The sequence below is a fragment of the Mesoplodon bidens genome, assembly GCF_964165515.1.
Source record: "Mesoplodon bidens genome assembly, chromosome: 2".
In the NCBI taxonomy this organism is placed as follows: Eukaryota; Metazoa; Chordata; class Mammalia; order Artiodactyla; family Ziphiidae; genus Mesoplodon; species Mesoplodon bidens.
In genome coordinates this window covers 107,162,063-107,177,376 of record NC_138177.1, presented here as the reverse complement: position 1 = coordinate 107,177,376, position 15,314 = coordinate 107,162,063, and the positions used below count along the sequence as shown (strand labels likewise).

Below are 15,314 nucleotides of genomic sequence, written 5' to 3'. Positions count from 1 at the left end.
CTCATTGTTGTGGCCTCTCCCATTGTGGAGCACAGGCTCCGGACGCGCAGGCTCAGTGGCCATGGCTCACGGGCCCAGCCGCTCCGCGGCATGTGGGATCTTCCCAGACCAGGATACGAACCCGTGTCCCCTGAATCAGCAGGCAGACTCTCAACCACTGCGCCACCAGGGAAGCCCCTTATCCACCTTCTGAATGCCATCTTTTCATTGTTCTCCAGCAGAGACAACAGGGCACAGAGCTCAAGCCCCAGAAGTCATCACCGGACAACACCTTCAAGATCTTCTAAGTCAACCCTATGTGTTTCGCCCGTGGCCTGCTGAAAGTGGGGACTAGCAGTGACCTAACCTTAAGAGAGGCTAGAGCTCTTCCCTCCCTCCTACAGAATGACTCATTCTTTGCCATCCCCCCTTTTCCCTCCTTGTCCGTCCAGGAGGCAATGAGAAGCAGGAAAGTCTCTTGTGTTCATGAATCCGTATTAACGTTGGTACAGGTCAACGACAGGTCCTACTGTACAGCACAGGGAACTATATTCAAAATCCTGTGATAAGCCATAATGGAAAAGAATATAAAAAAGAATATATATATATATATGTGTAACTGAATCACTTTGCTGTACAGCAGAAATTAACACAACATTGTAAATCAACTATACTTCAATCAAAAAATATTATTTAAAAAAATTGGTACAGGCTAGAGAGGTCCTCAGTCCTGGGGAACCAGGTGGTGGGCACCACGGCCGAGAGCTGGGAGGCATGATCAGAAGAGAGCATCTCAGGTTCAGGTGCTCAGAAGGCCAGGCATCCGCAACCCTGCAAGTGCTGGGTCCAGAAGCCGGCACACACAAGCCCTTGTTAAAGCTCGTGGGCTATAGAGTGCTCACTGATGACTAATTTTCATCTGCAAAGCTCTCCTTGCCTTTGCTTTCACCAACAGTAGAACCTGGGGAGGGAGATGTCAGAATAGAATGTGCTGCCCCTGGAAGCCTCCTCACTTAGCTATCAGCACCGGGGCTCATTAGTGAGGGGCAGTGACTAAAACCCCACTTCCGGCTATATTTCTTTCTCTCAGCGCACAGCAGGCAAGGCTAGGCCTTGTCAGCCCTTGATGAGTCAGGACAGCTGTCTTCTTCAAAGGGCCAGTTCCTCACAATGGGGCAGGCCTTCAGATTTTCCAGTCCCAACTCTCTCTTGAAACTGTACCAGGATCCTGACCTCCTAGGCAGGCATGAGTCAGGAACTTTTGTTATTACCATTTGGTAGCTTGTATGTTAATAGGTGCTTGAAAAAGCAAAACTGAGTTGAATCTGAGTGTGAGTCTATTCTTGGAACCGGTGCCCTGCCCCCGAGGCCTCTCTCACTCAGCTCCAGCCTTCCCCTCCTGGGTGGGTCCCACAGCCGCTGCAGACATTTGAATTCCAAGTGTGAACCCCCTCCCTGGACCTCATCACCAGTTCCTCCTAACGACCAAAGCTTTCATTGCCCCTAGGACTTGTTCGTAGGCTATTTTTAACCTGTCCTTTCTTTTTTAAAAAAAATGACACCAAGAGGAGCTTAATGAGCCCCATTTAGCTTTTTGTCGAAAAAGAAAATGTGCAGACATTAACCAATAAGGACTGCTGAACACCGTGGCGGGCTGGCATGCCTCTTGAAACCAGCCTCTCCTCTCCTCAATACAAGAGCTTATTTTTGGACAGCGGCCTCTGCACGACATCACAAACATGCCACACAGGGTTTATCGTGAACTTAAAAGAAGGTGGAGGTTTAGGTGGGGGGTTCAGGAGAGGAACTCAGGGCTGCAGAGGGCAGGCTCGGGGAAGGAAGGCAGAGTTCCTGAGGGATGGAAGTCCTGCTGCCTTAAGCTGCTTTGAGCACCTCTTGCCTGCGTGACCCTGTGCTTCTAACGGGCCAGCAGGATGAAGGATAGGAAACAGTGAGATTTCAGTTATCTGTTCATTAACATGTAGAACTAATTACACACACACACTCCACATCACCACCACCACCACCAACTAAAACAACAAAAAACAACCAAAAAAGAGCCCGAGTGTTCTCGCAGAGCATAAGATACTATGGCAATAAACATCTTAGCTGTCCATCCACCTAAACCCAAGAGTCCATCTGGGTCAAAGCTGATTCCAGAAAAAGGTTCTCAGCTGTTCTGCAGGGCAAGATTACAACTTACTCACAAATTACAGTACTACCCACAGCAGGATCAAAGCAGTCAGAGCATGGCCATTTGCTCCCTGGACTTTTGAGTTCAAGTATCATGGAGAGCTTTCCAGGCATGAAAGGACAGCTCCGACCTCTTGGATGCTCACACCTAGCCATGCGGTTGTTCCGAAGTCCACGGATGACCTTCCCAGTCACGGCACTGGCATTCTTAATTGGGGCTCAGCCATGGCTTTACCTAGTGGACTCACAGTAAATGCTCCCTGGCCAGAAGTTTCCACATGCTGTTAGAGGCACATAAATTGAGTCTGTAACTGCTACTGGTGTGTTGAAGGCTTGGGGATAAGAGAGGGAAATACTTGACTTCAGCAGAGAAAAAAACTTCCTCTTTGGATAAAAAGTCCACCCTCTCTGAACTGTGTTAGTGTTACAATGTACCAGTCTTTAGAATCCATGTTATTTCAAGCATTCTGTAATATCTCAGAAGATAAAAGTGCTCACTCAGAGCTGGATAAAGGGCTGTTGGACCACGTTAGCGAAATGAAAAGATTTTTAGGTTGCTGAGAAATAAAGGAGAAATTTGTAGATAACAGGAATCACTTTAAAATTTATTATTGCAAAAAGGAATTTTCTGTGGTCAAAGTGAACGTGGAGTATTTATTCATGCTGTACACATCAGTTAATTAATCAAAAGCAGACAAGATGAGAAGAGTAGTTCTTCTGAGTTGCCACTCAAGTCTAGTGCTCATAATGAAAAGGGCAAAGAATCTTGTGTTTAGACTCTCGATGAGCAATTTTCAAAACTCAACAGCTCCATCAAAAAAGCAATTGGCTGAGGGCTTTACTTGCATGTTTGCTAGTGAGATCAAAGAACAAAGCCACAGTATTCACTTCATGCATAGTATAAAAAGAAATTGTGTATTTGTTCGTATTCAAGACTTGAATTTAGGTGTAGAAGAGGCCTTATCCCTTGTTCTATGGCTACAGGATAGAGTGGAGATGAAGAATCAACCTCTGTGTCTGTGCTCATACTGTTCCCTCTGCCCATGGAAGTCTCCCTGCCCTGTCTACCAGGAGAACTCTTATCCATCCTTTGGAACCCAGCAAAATGATCACCTCTACTATGAAGTCTCCCTTGATATACTAGACAGGGTAAAATCTTTCTGTTTTTATTTCTGTCTCTCCCCCACCAGACTGTGAGCTCTTCAGGGATCCGGAAAATGTTTCATTGATGTATGTGTATGAGCACAATGTTTGACTCACAGCTAATAAGTACTCAGTAAATGTTGTTATTATTTATAATGTATAAAAATAAATTATTTTTGAATGAATGCATGTTTGACAATGGCAAGAAGAACACAGAATAAAAAGGATGGATGGTGGGCATTAATTCATAAGTTAGTAACAGTTGCACAAGACAAGGGGAGAGACTGAAGAATCAGAAGACAGAGTCTAGATCCTGGTTGGGAGCGTCAGAGAAACACACGTGAAACAGCAGGGGAAACATGAAACAATCTATGATTACATCTTACAGTCAGTGGTTCAGAGCAGTAGGAGGGGGGTGTCAGAGCTTTATATTTAAGTTCTACTCCCCGCGCAGGAGAATTACCCCAAACCAATGCTTAAAAGTCAAATAGCTGTCAGAATCCCTTTTCTGGGTTGTTCCTGACCCCACTTTGCACTCAGACCTTGTTCTACTTTGCTTATTTTCTGAACAGTCCAGCCCCTTTCTCATCTCCCCAGCCTCCACCCTACTTCCTGCTTTTGCCCTTGAATTCTCTGCAAATCCAACCCCAATCCCCTCTCACCAACTCCTAGTCTGTGACTTCTCTCCTCCTTCCTGGCTGCCCTTGCTCAGACTGACACCCAGCAGGTGTCCTCCTTGGGAGGACCTCAGAACCCTCACTCATAAGCCAGGGCAGACCTGGAGGGTTTGGTCCAGTGGCCAGTGTTCACCCTTTTCTTGGCATTAGAGGGTTTTCTATGAGGACCAAAGTGGTTATGGAAGATCCTTGAAGGAGGAACTACCTCACCTGCCACACCCTCTGGGCTCCACACAAAGAGAGGTTCTGCCTCAAACCCAGTATTTGCAGAACTGGTGTCTCAGTTGCTAATCCTCACTTCATACTTGCTCTCACCTTTCTTTTATCCTTTTCTGGCCAATGATTCTGCTGCTGTCTACAGCTTAATGCCACTGTTGGCTTTCTGATGCCCAATTCTGTGTCCCTGGCTTCTGATCCTAAGTTGCTTCTGAAAACTTCTGAAGATCCCCTTGCCTCCTTGGTGCAGCCTGTGGCTAGAGCACTCGTGAGACAGTTACTTTAGCGTTTAACCAGGCCCCTGGCACCACATTGCTATATTATGTCTCCCTGGGCCCTTTCTCAACATCTATCCAGGTATCCTGAAAAGTGAGAGGCTTCATGAGGAAGGCGTGACTGGGTCTGGTTCAGAAGGGTGAATAAGAAAGGTTGGCAGGGGCTTCCCTGGTGGTGTAGTGGTTAAGAATCCACCTGCCAATGCAGGGGACACAGGTTCGAGCCCTGGTCCAGGAAGATCCCACATGCCACAGAGCAAATAAGCCCGTGTGCCACAACTACCGAGCCTGCGCTCTAGAGCCCACAAGCCACAGCTACTGAAGCCCTCACGCCTACAGCCCATGCTCCGCAACAAGAGAAGCCACTGCAGTGAGAAGCCTGCTCACTGCAACTAGAAAAAGCCTGCACGCAACAAAGACACAACTCAGCCAAAAATAAATAAGTAAATAGATAAATAAATAAATTTATTTTTTAAAAAAAAGGAAGGTTGGCAGGTGGTGAGAATAACAAAAAATGGGTCTGAAGAGAATAGTTCTTCATGAGATGGGGAACTTTGGATCAGTCTTCTGGTAATTTCATCCTAGAATTGGGTCATATTTCAGGGCAGCCACTGACAATGCTGCTATCCAAATTAAGAACACCATAGTGCGCAAAAAACAGCCACCAAGGCAGCAGCTAGAGTTCAAGAAATCACAGAAACCATCTAACTTTGAGCAAATCGTTGGTTACTTTATTTATATATCTCTAAGAAAGAAGTTGTGGATTCTGAAGCTTGCAACCTCATGTGTTATCTTGAATGGCTGGACATTTAAGAGCTTTGTTTGATTAGTGCATCAACCATTTGGTATTAAGGGTCAGATTGTATGATCATTCTATTGTGCATACTAACAGAATATCTACAAGGTTCTGATTTCCTATTGCCCTACTCTAGAGAACTTGGGCAGAGCCAGCAATCTCTATCTTAAGCACATCTTTTGGGACTAAGTTGATACCAAGGAAAATGATAGGTTCAAGTTAAGTGGCTCTAATTCACTGACGACTAGAAAAGCTATGGACAACAGATACCCCAGTAAGAGCCCAGGGAAAGGAGCACAGTGTGTGGAGTAAAGGAAACAGATTGCTATGGAGGCTGTACCGTATTCTTTCTCTGGCTACCCTATGATAAACAACTTAAGACTCTCAGTGGCTACAATAGCAGAGGTTGATTTCTTGATCGTGTTATGTGAACATGTTATATGAACAGGAGTCGTCCTATAAGTCTGCATTGAATTGCATAGCATAGGCTCAGCCCTCATGCTGGCTGTAACTCTGTACCACGTTTTCTTTAGTCCAAGATCCAGGCTGAAGGAGCAACTCTAATCTGGCACATTAATATTCCCCAGGAAGGGACTAGTGGCACAGTGGTTAAGAATCTGCCTGTCGGACTTCCCTGGTGGGGCAGTGGTTGAGAATCTGCCTGCCAATGCAGGGGACACGGGTTTGAGCCCTGGTCTGGGAAGATCCCACATGCCACGGAGCAACTGGGCCTGTGAGCCACAGCTACTGAGCCTGCGCGTCTGGAGCCTGTGCTCTGCAACAAGAGAGGCCGCGATAGTGAGAGGCCCGCGCACCGCGATGAAGAGTGGCCCCTGTTCACTGCAACTAGAGAAAGCCCTCTCACAGAAACGAAGACCCAACACAGCCAAATAAATAAATAAATAAATTTATTAAAAAAGAATCTGCCTGCCAATGCAGGGAGCACGGGTTCGAGCCCTGCTCTGGGAAGATCCCACATGTCACGGAGCAACTAAGCCCGTGCGCCACAACTACTAAGCCTAGCTCTAGAGCCCGCGAGCCACAACTACTGAAGCCCAGGTGCCTAGAGCCCGTGCTCCACAACAAGAGAAGACACCGTGATGAGAAGCCCGCAACCGCAACAAAGAGTAGTCCCTGCTCGCCGCAACTAGAGAAAGCCCGTGTGCAGCAACGGAGACCCAAACGCAGCCAAAATAAATAAATAAAATAAAGTAAGAGTAGTAATTAAAAAAAAATTCCCCATGAAGAGGGAAAAGAGAGGTGGTGAGAAGCCATAACAGCTCTTAGAGCTCTTCCTTTAAAGAGAAATGGTCCATGTCACTTTCACTCACATTTCATTGGCGAAGCAAGTCATGTGGCCAAGACTGAGGTTGCTGTTTGGGAAAGTATAAATCTCCCGCAGAGGAGAACAGTAGACATTGGAAACAATATCACAGCTGCCATAGGATGGACCTTGAACATCAGATCCAGTGGTTTATAGCTAATGCATAGGAAACCACTGTAAGTTTCTGAGGCAAGCAATGGCACCAGAAAGCTGTATCACAAAGCCATCTACTTTGCTTGTAAATATAGATTGGGGTTTGGGGCGGGGAGAAGAGCATGCTGGATAAGGGCCTCGGCTGGAGACCATTACATTAATTCAAGAATGAGTCAATGGATTTGGGTTGGAGATTATGCAGAGGGAACGGAGAGAAACATTTGGGTAGAATAGTTTTTTTAAAAGCAAAATAGACAGGACCATTTACCTGGATAGATATGGGAGTTGGAGGGGTGTGAGTCAAAGATGATTCCAAGATTTCTCCTCACTAGCTGAGCTGTGAGGCATTGAAACATGTTATTGAGTTGATGGTAAAGAGCATTCTAAAGATTTCTAAGAATCACAGCACACTGACTTTCAAGGTCAATGTGCAGCAGCTATGATGCAGTAGCTATAAAGAGCACTGAACTTGGCCTCAAAAATCTGGGCTGGGTTCCTGCGTCCAGCGTTTATGAGCTGTGTGGTTATGGGAAAATCCCCTTACTTTTCTGTGTCTCGGTTTTTGCATTTGTACAAAGGGAGACAGTGATCCATACCTCACAGAATTGCTTGAGAATCACGTTTCCTGTGAAAATTCTTTATAGTGATTTATAAGGTATGAATATCAGAGCCCTGGTTGGAAGTGTGTCCTCAGTCTAGCCACCCGATGATTATATACTGTCTTGGATTGTTTGGGGCTTAAGGCGTGCCACCGCCTCATTCTTGAATTCTATTTTGAGGTTTCCTTGTTGAAACCCTGGGCGTATAGCCAGATAATGTAAACTATGGATCACAGCCTCAAGAGACTAGAGGAGCCAGATAGGTAGTTTAAAGGTAGGTCATGTATAGGGAACGTGAAGCACTTTTGGAGGAAACGTTAAGACGTGGTACAGAGAACGTTCCCTGTTACAGATAAAACAACATGCACAAAATAATAAAGGGCAGCAGGCACCCCTACCCCCTCCGGCTTCAGACCATCAGGAGTGGCCTGGGTGCTTGTGAACTGCAGAGTGAGAAGCAGCTGAAAGGGGGCAGCAGCGGCTCAGCCCCAGCGCGAGCTTGCTGTGCAGGAATTACTCAAGGTTTGCCAGATGTTCTGGTTGTTAAAAGTGCTGGAAATCTGGATATTTATGTGACATTTCCTGATTATTAAATATTGGCAGCTAATTGAAAAAGATTTTTAGAAAACACTCTGCAGTTAAAACACATCTGCAGGCCGTGGGTGCACAGGTTGTCACCCAGGTATCACAAAAAGAGAAGAGGGACAAACATGGTTACTCACAGAACTCTTACTGAATGAGAAAGAGAGAAAAGAGTAGAGATTTTAGGAGATGAGGCAAAAATCAGGGAGGGAAGTGGCAAGAGGAACTATCCATTAGCACACTGGAGATATAAACTTCCAGGGGATGTCAGGGAATGGGAGGCCTCTGGTCACCTGGTCTCAGGAACTCAGATTTAGATTGCGACTTAGCTGCCCTTTGGCTCCGGTGCCCTGCCTGGGCTGGGAGAGTGATGAGAAAGAGGAGCCAGGATGGTTACCTCCTCCTCTGTGTCCCCACTGCCTATGCCAGGGAGCCGCTCACCCTAGGACATAGCAGACTTTTAGTTCCATGACTACTCTCCACCCTCAACTTTATTTTCAAGTCATCTCCAGGCCACACTGCTTTTTTGTTTGTTTGTTTTGTTTTTTGGTGTTTTGTTCTGGGTTTTTTGTTTTTTGGCAGTGCTGTGTGGCTTGTGGGATCTTAGTTCCCCAACCAGGGACTGAACCCGGTCCCTTGGCAGTGAAAGCTGGGAGTCCTAACCACCGGGCCACCAGGGAACTCCCACGGGCCACACTGTTTTAAAGAGCTATCAGATAAAGTTTCAGACAGTAATTAGACATAATAATCTTTCAAACCCAGAATGCTAGCATTTCACCCTTGAGTAAGAAAACCCTCCAGGCTGGCTTTTCTCTTCCTGTGTTCACATTCCTCTCTCCAGCCCAAGCCCTGCTCAGCCTCATCTTGACAGGTCAGCTTTCCGGCTGTGCTCATCTTCCCTTCCCACAGACAAAGCTCTAAGGAGACATCCCAAACGGGGGCGGTGGCATGGGTTCCGTGTGGATTTTTAAACATTCATCTCACCATTTGGAAACGGCAATCACTCTGCCTTCCTCTTTTCAAACGACCATATAAATCAGTTTGCTCTGGGAGCTGGCTCTGTTTTGTTTTAAAGTCTAGCCCGATTCCTTTTCACAGTGCTTTTTCTTAGGATTTCTGTGTCATTTCAACTTGCAACTACCAAAGCTGTAATTAAGGTCCCCACTTGCTATTTTATGTCACATCTATGTTCTTTTATTTCATTTAAACCTTTTCTTTTAGCCAGATTAGACTACATAGCCACTTTACTACACAACATGACAGTTTTAAAGTGATACGTTACGAGGACGTGAATGTTTAATCTTCTCTAACTTACTCTTTTCACTACTGTGTTACTTTGCTTAAATATTTTCCTTGGTAAGAAAATACTTTAGGACTTTGGAATTGTTATTTTGCAATTTTTTTGTTAACTCAGATCAGCTTGTTTTCCTGTTTGCTAGAGAACTAACAAAAAGATAATATTTTCTACTAAGTTTCTTCTTTTACCACACAAACTACCAGGTACTGTTTTAATAAAAGACTTGGAGACTGAATATGAATGCCTTTTCTCAATTAACAACTACTTAGAGAACAGCATGATACGAAAAAATCTCTTCCTAGGAAAAAATTTCCTTATCTGTATTTATTAGAAATCTGTAATAAATCCATTCATTTATTAAAACGTAATTATTGAGTGCCTACTATGTGTCAGACACTATTCTAAATACCTGGGATACATTAATGAGCAAGACAGATAAAATTTCCTGTCTTTAAAGGGCTTATATTCTAGGGACTTCCCTGGCGGTCCAGTGGTTAGGACTCCAAGCTTCCACTGCAGGGGGCACCAGTTCAATCCCTTGTCGGGGAACTAAGATCCTGCATGCCATGCAGCGCAGCCAAATAAAAATTTTAAAATAAAAAAGTTTATTATTTAAAAAAGGGCTTATTTTCTATCAGGGAGAGATAGATATTAAACTGTATATATATATAAAATAAGTAAATGATGAGTGCTCAGAGGAAAATAATAAAGCAAGGTAAGAGGAATGGGAGTAGGAAGGGAGTTTCAATTTTAGATATGGTTGTGCTTAGGGGATGCAGATCAGGTAAGAACCTTGCAAACCAATGTAAGGATTTGGGCTTTAGTCTGAGTAAAATGGGGAGCTATCATAGGGCTTGGACAAAGGAATGAGATGAATGGACTTACATGTTAAAAGGATTACTTTGGCTGCTGTTGAGAATACACTGTAAGGGAGGGATGGGACAAAAGCGTGAAATGGAAGCACATAGACTAGTGAAGTGGCTTGTGAGTTAGCCCAGGGGAGAGATGACAGTGGATGGAACCTAGGCATAGCATTGGAGGGTGTGTGTTTGGAAGGTAGAGCCAATAGGATTTATTACAGTTTTGACGTAGGTTCTGAGAGAAGAGCCAAGGATGATTCCAAGGCTTTTAGGCCAAGCAAGTGGAAAGATGGACTTGCCATTTACTAAGAGTGGGAAATCTGTGTGGGTTGCACAGGTTTCTGGGGGAAATTAGTTTGGTTTTGAACTCAATTTTGAGGTATCTATTAGAGGTCTAATGGGAAAAACAAGTAAGCAGTTAGAAATGCAACTTGGTGCTCAGGAGAGAGAACTATACTGGAGATGTAAATGTGGAGTTGTTGGCATAGAGAGGGAATCCAAAGCTCTAAGACTGGATGAGCTCCTTGGAGGGAGGGAGTGCGGTGTCTTGGAAGGGAGGAGAAGACAGCTTACCAAAGAGGAGGGAGTAGTCAATGTGTTCAATGCCACTGAGAGGTCAATTAAGGGCCAAGAATTGATCACTGTATTTAGCAAAAAAAGAGATGACAGTGTCCTTCGCAAGATCAATTTCAGGGGCTTCCCTGGTGGTCCAGTGGTTAAGAATCCGCCTGCCAATGCAGGGGACACGGGTTTGAGCCCTGGTCCGGGAAGATCCCACATGCCTTGGAGCAAGTAAGCCCGTGCGCCACCACTACTGAGCCTGCGCTCTAAAGCCCGCGCGAGCCACAACTCCTGAAGCCTGGGCTCCTAGAGCCCGTGCTCCGCAACAAGAGAAGCCACCGCAATGAGAAACCCGCACACTGCAACGAAGAGTAGCCCCCACTCGCCACAACTAGAGGAAGCCCACGCACAGCAATGAAGTCCCAATGCAGCCAAAAATAAATAAATAAATGTTTAAAAAAATCAATTTCAGTGATGCAGTGGGAGTAAAATCCCGATTAGATAGAGTTGAAGAGAAAATGGAAAGAACTGAATTGGAGACAATAAGTATAAACAATTCTTTTGAGATGTTTAGATGCAAGGGAAAGAGAAGAAGTGGACTGGGGAAAGCAGGGTCAAGAAAAATTTTATTCCTAATGATGGGAGAATAACATTTAAAAAATGGTGATGGCAGTCATCCAGTAGAGAGGGGAAAGTCAATGCTATAGGGGACAGGGGTCAATTGCTAGAGTTATCATTTGAGATTGAATGAGATCTGGCGCAAAAGTGAAGGGACTGGCTTTCGATAAGAAAATGGATAAGTTCATCCTTAGTAGTAGCAGGCAGGAAGGCAGAGGATATGGGTACAGCCTCTCAAGTAGTTGGCTTTGGAATTTCTTTATGCTTTTTAAAAAAAATTTCCCCAGTGAAGGGAATACTTAGACCAGGGTTACCAATTAAGAAGCTCTGGCTTACCCGTCAGGCAACCCTGATCTGATCTCCCTATGAGTCCATTTTAGAAGGTAGAGGTCCATTTCTTTCTTCTCATTGTGGTTGATTAACACATTTACCCTTAGTTTTTCTAGTTTCAATTTCACCACATTATTCCTAACTATAGCAGTCTGGCAAGTCTCCTTTCCCTTTGGACCTTATGTTACGTCAGGACGCATCGAGAGTTACTTTACACACCCTGCTCAGTTCCTTTTCTCCACACTGTTCTCCACCCTCCACCTGTTCATTTCTAGTCTGGTCTCCAGCATTTCGGTCTCCTTAGCTGTGAAGAAGGCAGACAATTTGCTTCCTACCTCCAAGGCTGAGAGTTTAAATAGGTCCAAGAAGTGAAATGGTTTTAACCCATGTAAAGAGATAGAAGAGAACAGTGGGAGGTAGCACAGGAGAAGAAAGATAAGAGTACTGCTTACCATGTGCTTAGGTTGAACCGCGACTATGTAATTTCTAAGCCTTATATGTATGTGAGCCCCCAGGTGTTGCATGTTATGTAAGCTGCAGTATTTACAGAATAACCATAGACTAAGAAATCTGTCACACTTATAATATGTGGATACACTTATAGTAGGTAGCATTTACTTAACAATAGCTATGTTCTAGGCACTTGGCTAAGACCTTTCCATATGTAATTGAATCCTTGGTCTCACAATATCTGGAGACAGGTGCTATTATCTCCATTTCAATAACCAAGAGAGGTGAGAGAAAGAGAGAGAGGCTCATATAATTTGAAATCCTGTAGCTCTTCAGCTCATCGGCGTTACTGCCACACATTTATTTGTGTGTGGTTATACAGGTGCAACCAGAGTTAGCTCTGTCCCCCCAGGGCTATTCTTCACTCTATGAGGAATTCATCATGATATTATTCATAAGCTACCCTTTCGGATATTTGGGATGTATTTGGGATCAACTTATAAAGCTTGATTTCTGCACAACTTTTCAAAAATATGTTTACAGATTACTGAAATTCATATCACTTACCATATGTTGGGCACGCTACTGGGTGACAAACACAGGAACAATGCAAAAACATTCCTCCAAGGAGCTCAGATTCTTCTCTAGTAGGAGAGTCAATTATTCATTCACTCATTCAATAAGTATTACTGGGACTTCCCTGGTGGCGCAGGGGTTAAGAATCCGCCTGCCAATGCAGCGGACACGGGTTTGAGCCCTGATCCGCGGAGCAACTAAGCCCGTGCACCACAACTACTGAGCCTGCGTTCTAGAGCCCTCGAGCCACAACTACTGATGCCCGCGTGCCACAACTACTGAAGCCCGCGCGCCTAGAGCCTGTGCTCCGCAACAAGAGAAGCCACCACAATGAGAAGCCCGTGCACCGCAACGAAGAGTAGCCCCCGCTTGCCGCAACTAGAGAAACCCCGCGTCAGCAATGAAGACCCGACGCAGCCAAAAATAAATAAATTTATTTTTTTTAAGTGTTATTGAGTGCCTTAGGGCATGCCAAGCGCTACGGTTTAGGTAAACACAAATCAACTTAGAATCACAATACTTGGTAGAAAGAGATGCATGTATAAAGGCCTTTATCTTACATGGTCCTCAGTATTGTGAGCGTTTGGACCTCTAGAGCCAGGCTACCGGGCTTAAAAGTCTAGCTCTGCCATTTAAAGGCTGTGTGATCTTGCACTGCTTATATAACCTCTCCAGGCATCTCTAAAAAATGAGGATAGTAGTAGTATTTCTCTCATAGGGTTGCCGCAAGGACTAAAAGTAGACACATATACAGTACTTAGAGCAGTGCCTGGCCTATCACAAGCACTGTGTTAGCTGTTGTCACTATTAGTGTGATACAGATTTAACAAGTGCTGTAATAGTTGCCGATTTGTGACCATAACTCAACAAAGGACAGTAAATATTCTTAAGCCTCTGCTGACTAGAACTTCCTTGAAGCCTTATTGTGTTTCCCCCACCGGATCCCTGTAGACTGGCCTAGAGTATCCTCAGATGCCTCTTCTATCATATTTCTTCATTTTGAATCCAATGTCAAATCAGTTATCATTCTTTACTGCCTGTTTGTTTTCCTTGGGGAATAGGGGAAGCTGACCTTTTTTTTGCTTCCTAGACCCTCAGAGTGATCTTCATTATTTGTCATTGGTACAGCTCTTAGCAATTTTATCTTAAATTTTTTTTGTTTACTACTTTTCTTATTATTAAAGTAATAGGTGCTCAACATAAAAGCAATTCAAACATACAGAAATCTGTAATGGAAAGCAAACAACCCTAGTAATCCCACATCCAGAGATAAGCACTGTTAACTGCTTGTTATATATGCTTCCAGATTTCCTCTAAGCATACATTTTATAACATGTGTAGTTTTGACAAAACATGCAAATAAAATGGGATCACACTATTCATATTCTGCAACTTGCTTTTTTCACTTGCAGATTTTGGACATTCTTTCATGTTAGTACAAATAGGTCTCTTATTTTTATAAAACAAGTTAAATTTGCTTAACCAGTTCCCTACTGGGATTTTGTTATTAGACTTATACACTGTTATATGTTTCCTCTGTTGTAAACAATGTTGTAATAAACATACCTGTACTTATATTTTTCTACATGTGTGTAAATATTTCTGAAATACATAATTTTTGCACACATATGTCCAAAGTATAAATTCCTAGATGTGGAATTGCCTGGTCAAAAGAACCTCACATATTAATTTCATACCAAATTGCTAAATTGTCCTCCAAAGGGATTTACCCAATTTGCACTCATTTATAAGAATATGTAACTCTTTCTCTACATTTGACTGTTTTCTGAGTACTACTTTTTTCTTTTCTCAAGTTACCCCACTCCGGAAATCACATTTCTCTCAAATCTAGAATCATAGTTTAAAACTCAGGGAAGATCAAAACACAGAACAGTGTTTTTACAAACAGCAAAACATTCCAAATTAATTATAGTAGTGAGGTGTTTTCAATCCAAACATCACACCACTAGACGTTAACAGTTTTAAAACAGCTCTAACCTCCCAGATCAGCGAATCTGGTACTGTAATTAGATCACCTGCTGCAGCTCCTGCCTACACACCTCCTTCTTGGCTGCGTGTGTGGAATAGGAGAGGCTGCTGGCATGAGGGACAGGGCAGGGAAAGTGAGAAAGCAAGAGGACGTCAAAAGGGCTCAAAATCTAGTGTCATCTTGTGAGTAGTCTAGTACTGTCCCTTGAGTGTGTTCTGGACTTCTGTTCATACTCCTCCTCAGGGCTGCTCTACTTTACTTCCAGTGCCTGAGGAACAAGTGCTCACTCTCCAAGGGTCAGTTCTACCCCTTTCTCTCTGAAGTCTTTCCTGAAACCCTAGAAAATCACTCTCTTTACTGCCTCATTATATCTGAACTCACACTTTCCTGAGTACCTGTAACATTTGTGCAGCATGCTTATGAGCAACATTTAGATGCTTAGTAAATGCTGATTGAACATTCACTGACATGGAGAGATCTTGGGAGAAGAGAGATGAGATTTCCCACTGTTCACAGAAACGGGTGGATTCAGATAAAAGGAGAAATTGAAGTACTGGGCTGGAACCATTTGTCATGTTAAAAACCAATAATTCCAAACATCCCTCCTGACGTTATTTCTTGACCCCTACGTCTCCCCACCCACGAAAAAGACTGCAAATACACTTTGATCTTACAACAAAAACAAGAGGGAAAAC

The 15,314-nt window shown here is 43.9% G+C and overlaps 1 protein-coding gene across 1 annotated transcript in view; it reads right to left on the bottom strand.

Annotated features, from left to right (window-relative positions):
* Nucleotides 1–15,314, bottom strand: part of LOC308613053 (uncharacterized protein) — a gene marked incomplete at its 5' end in the record, with an annotated part of 63,058 nt that overhangs the window by 47,027 nt on the left and 717 nt on the right. The window lies entirely within an intron of this gene.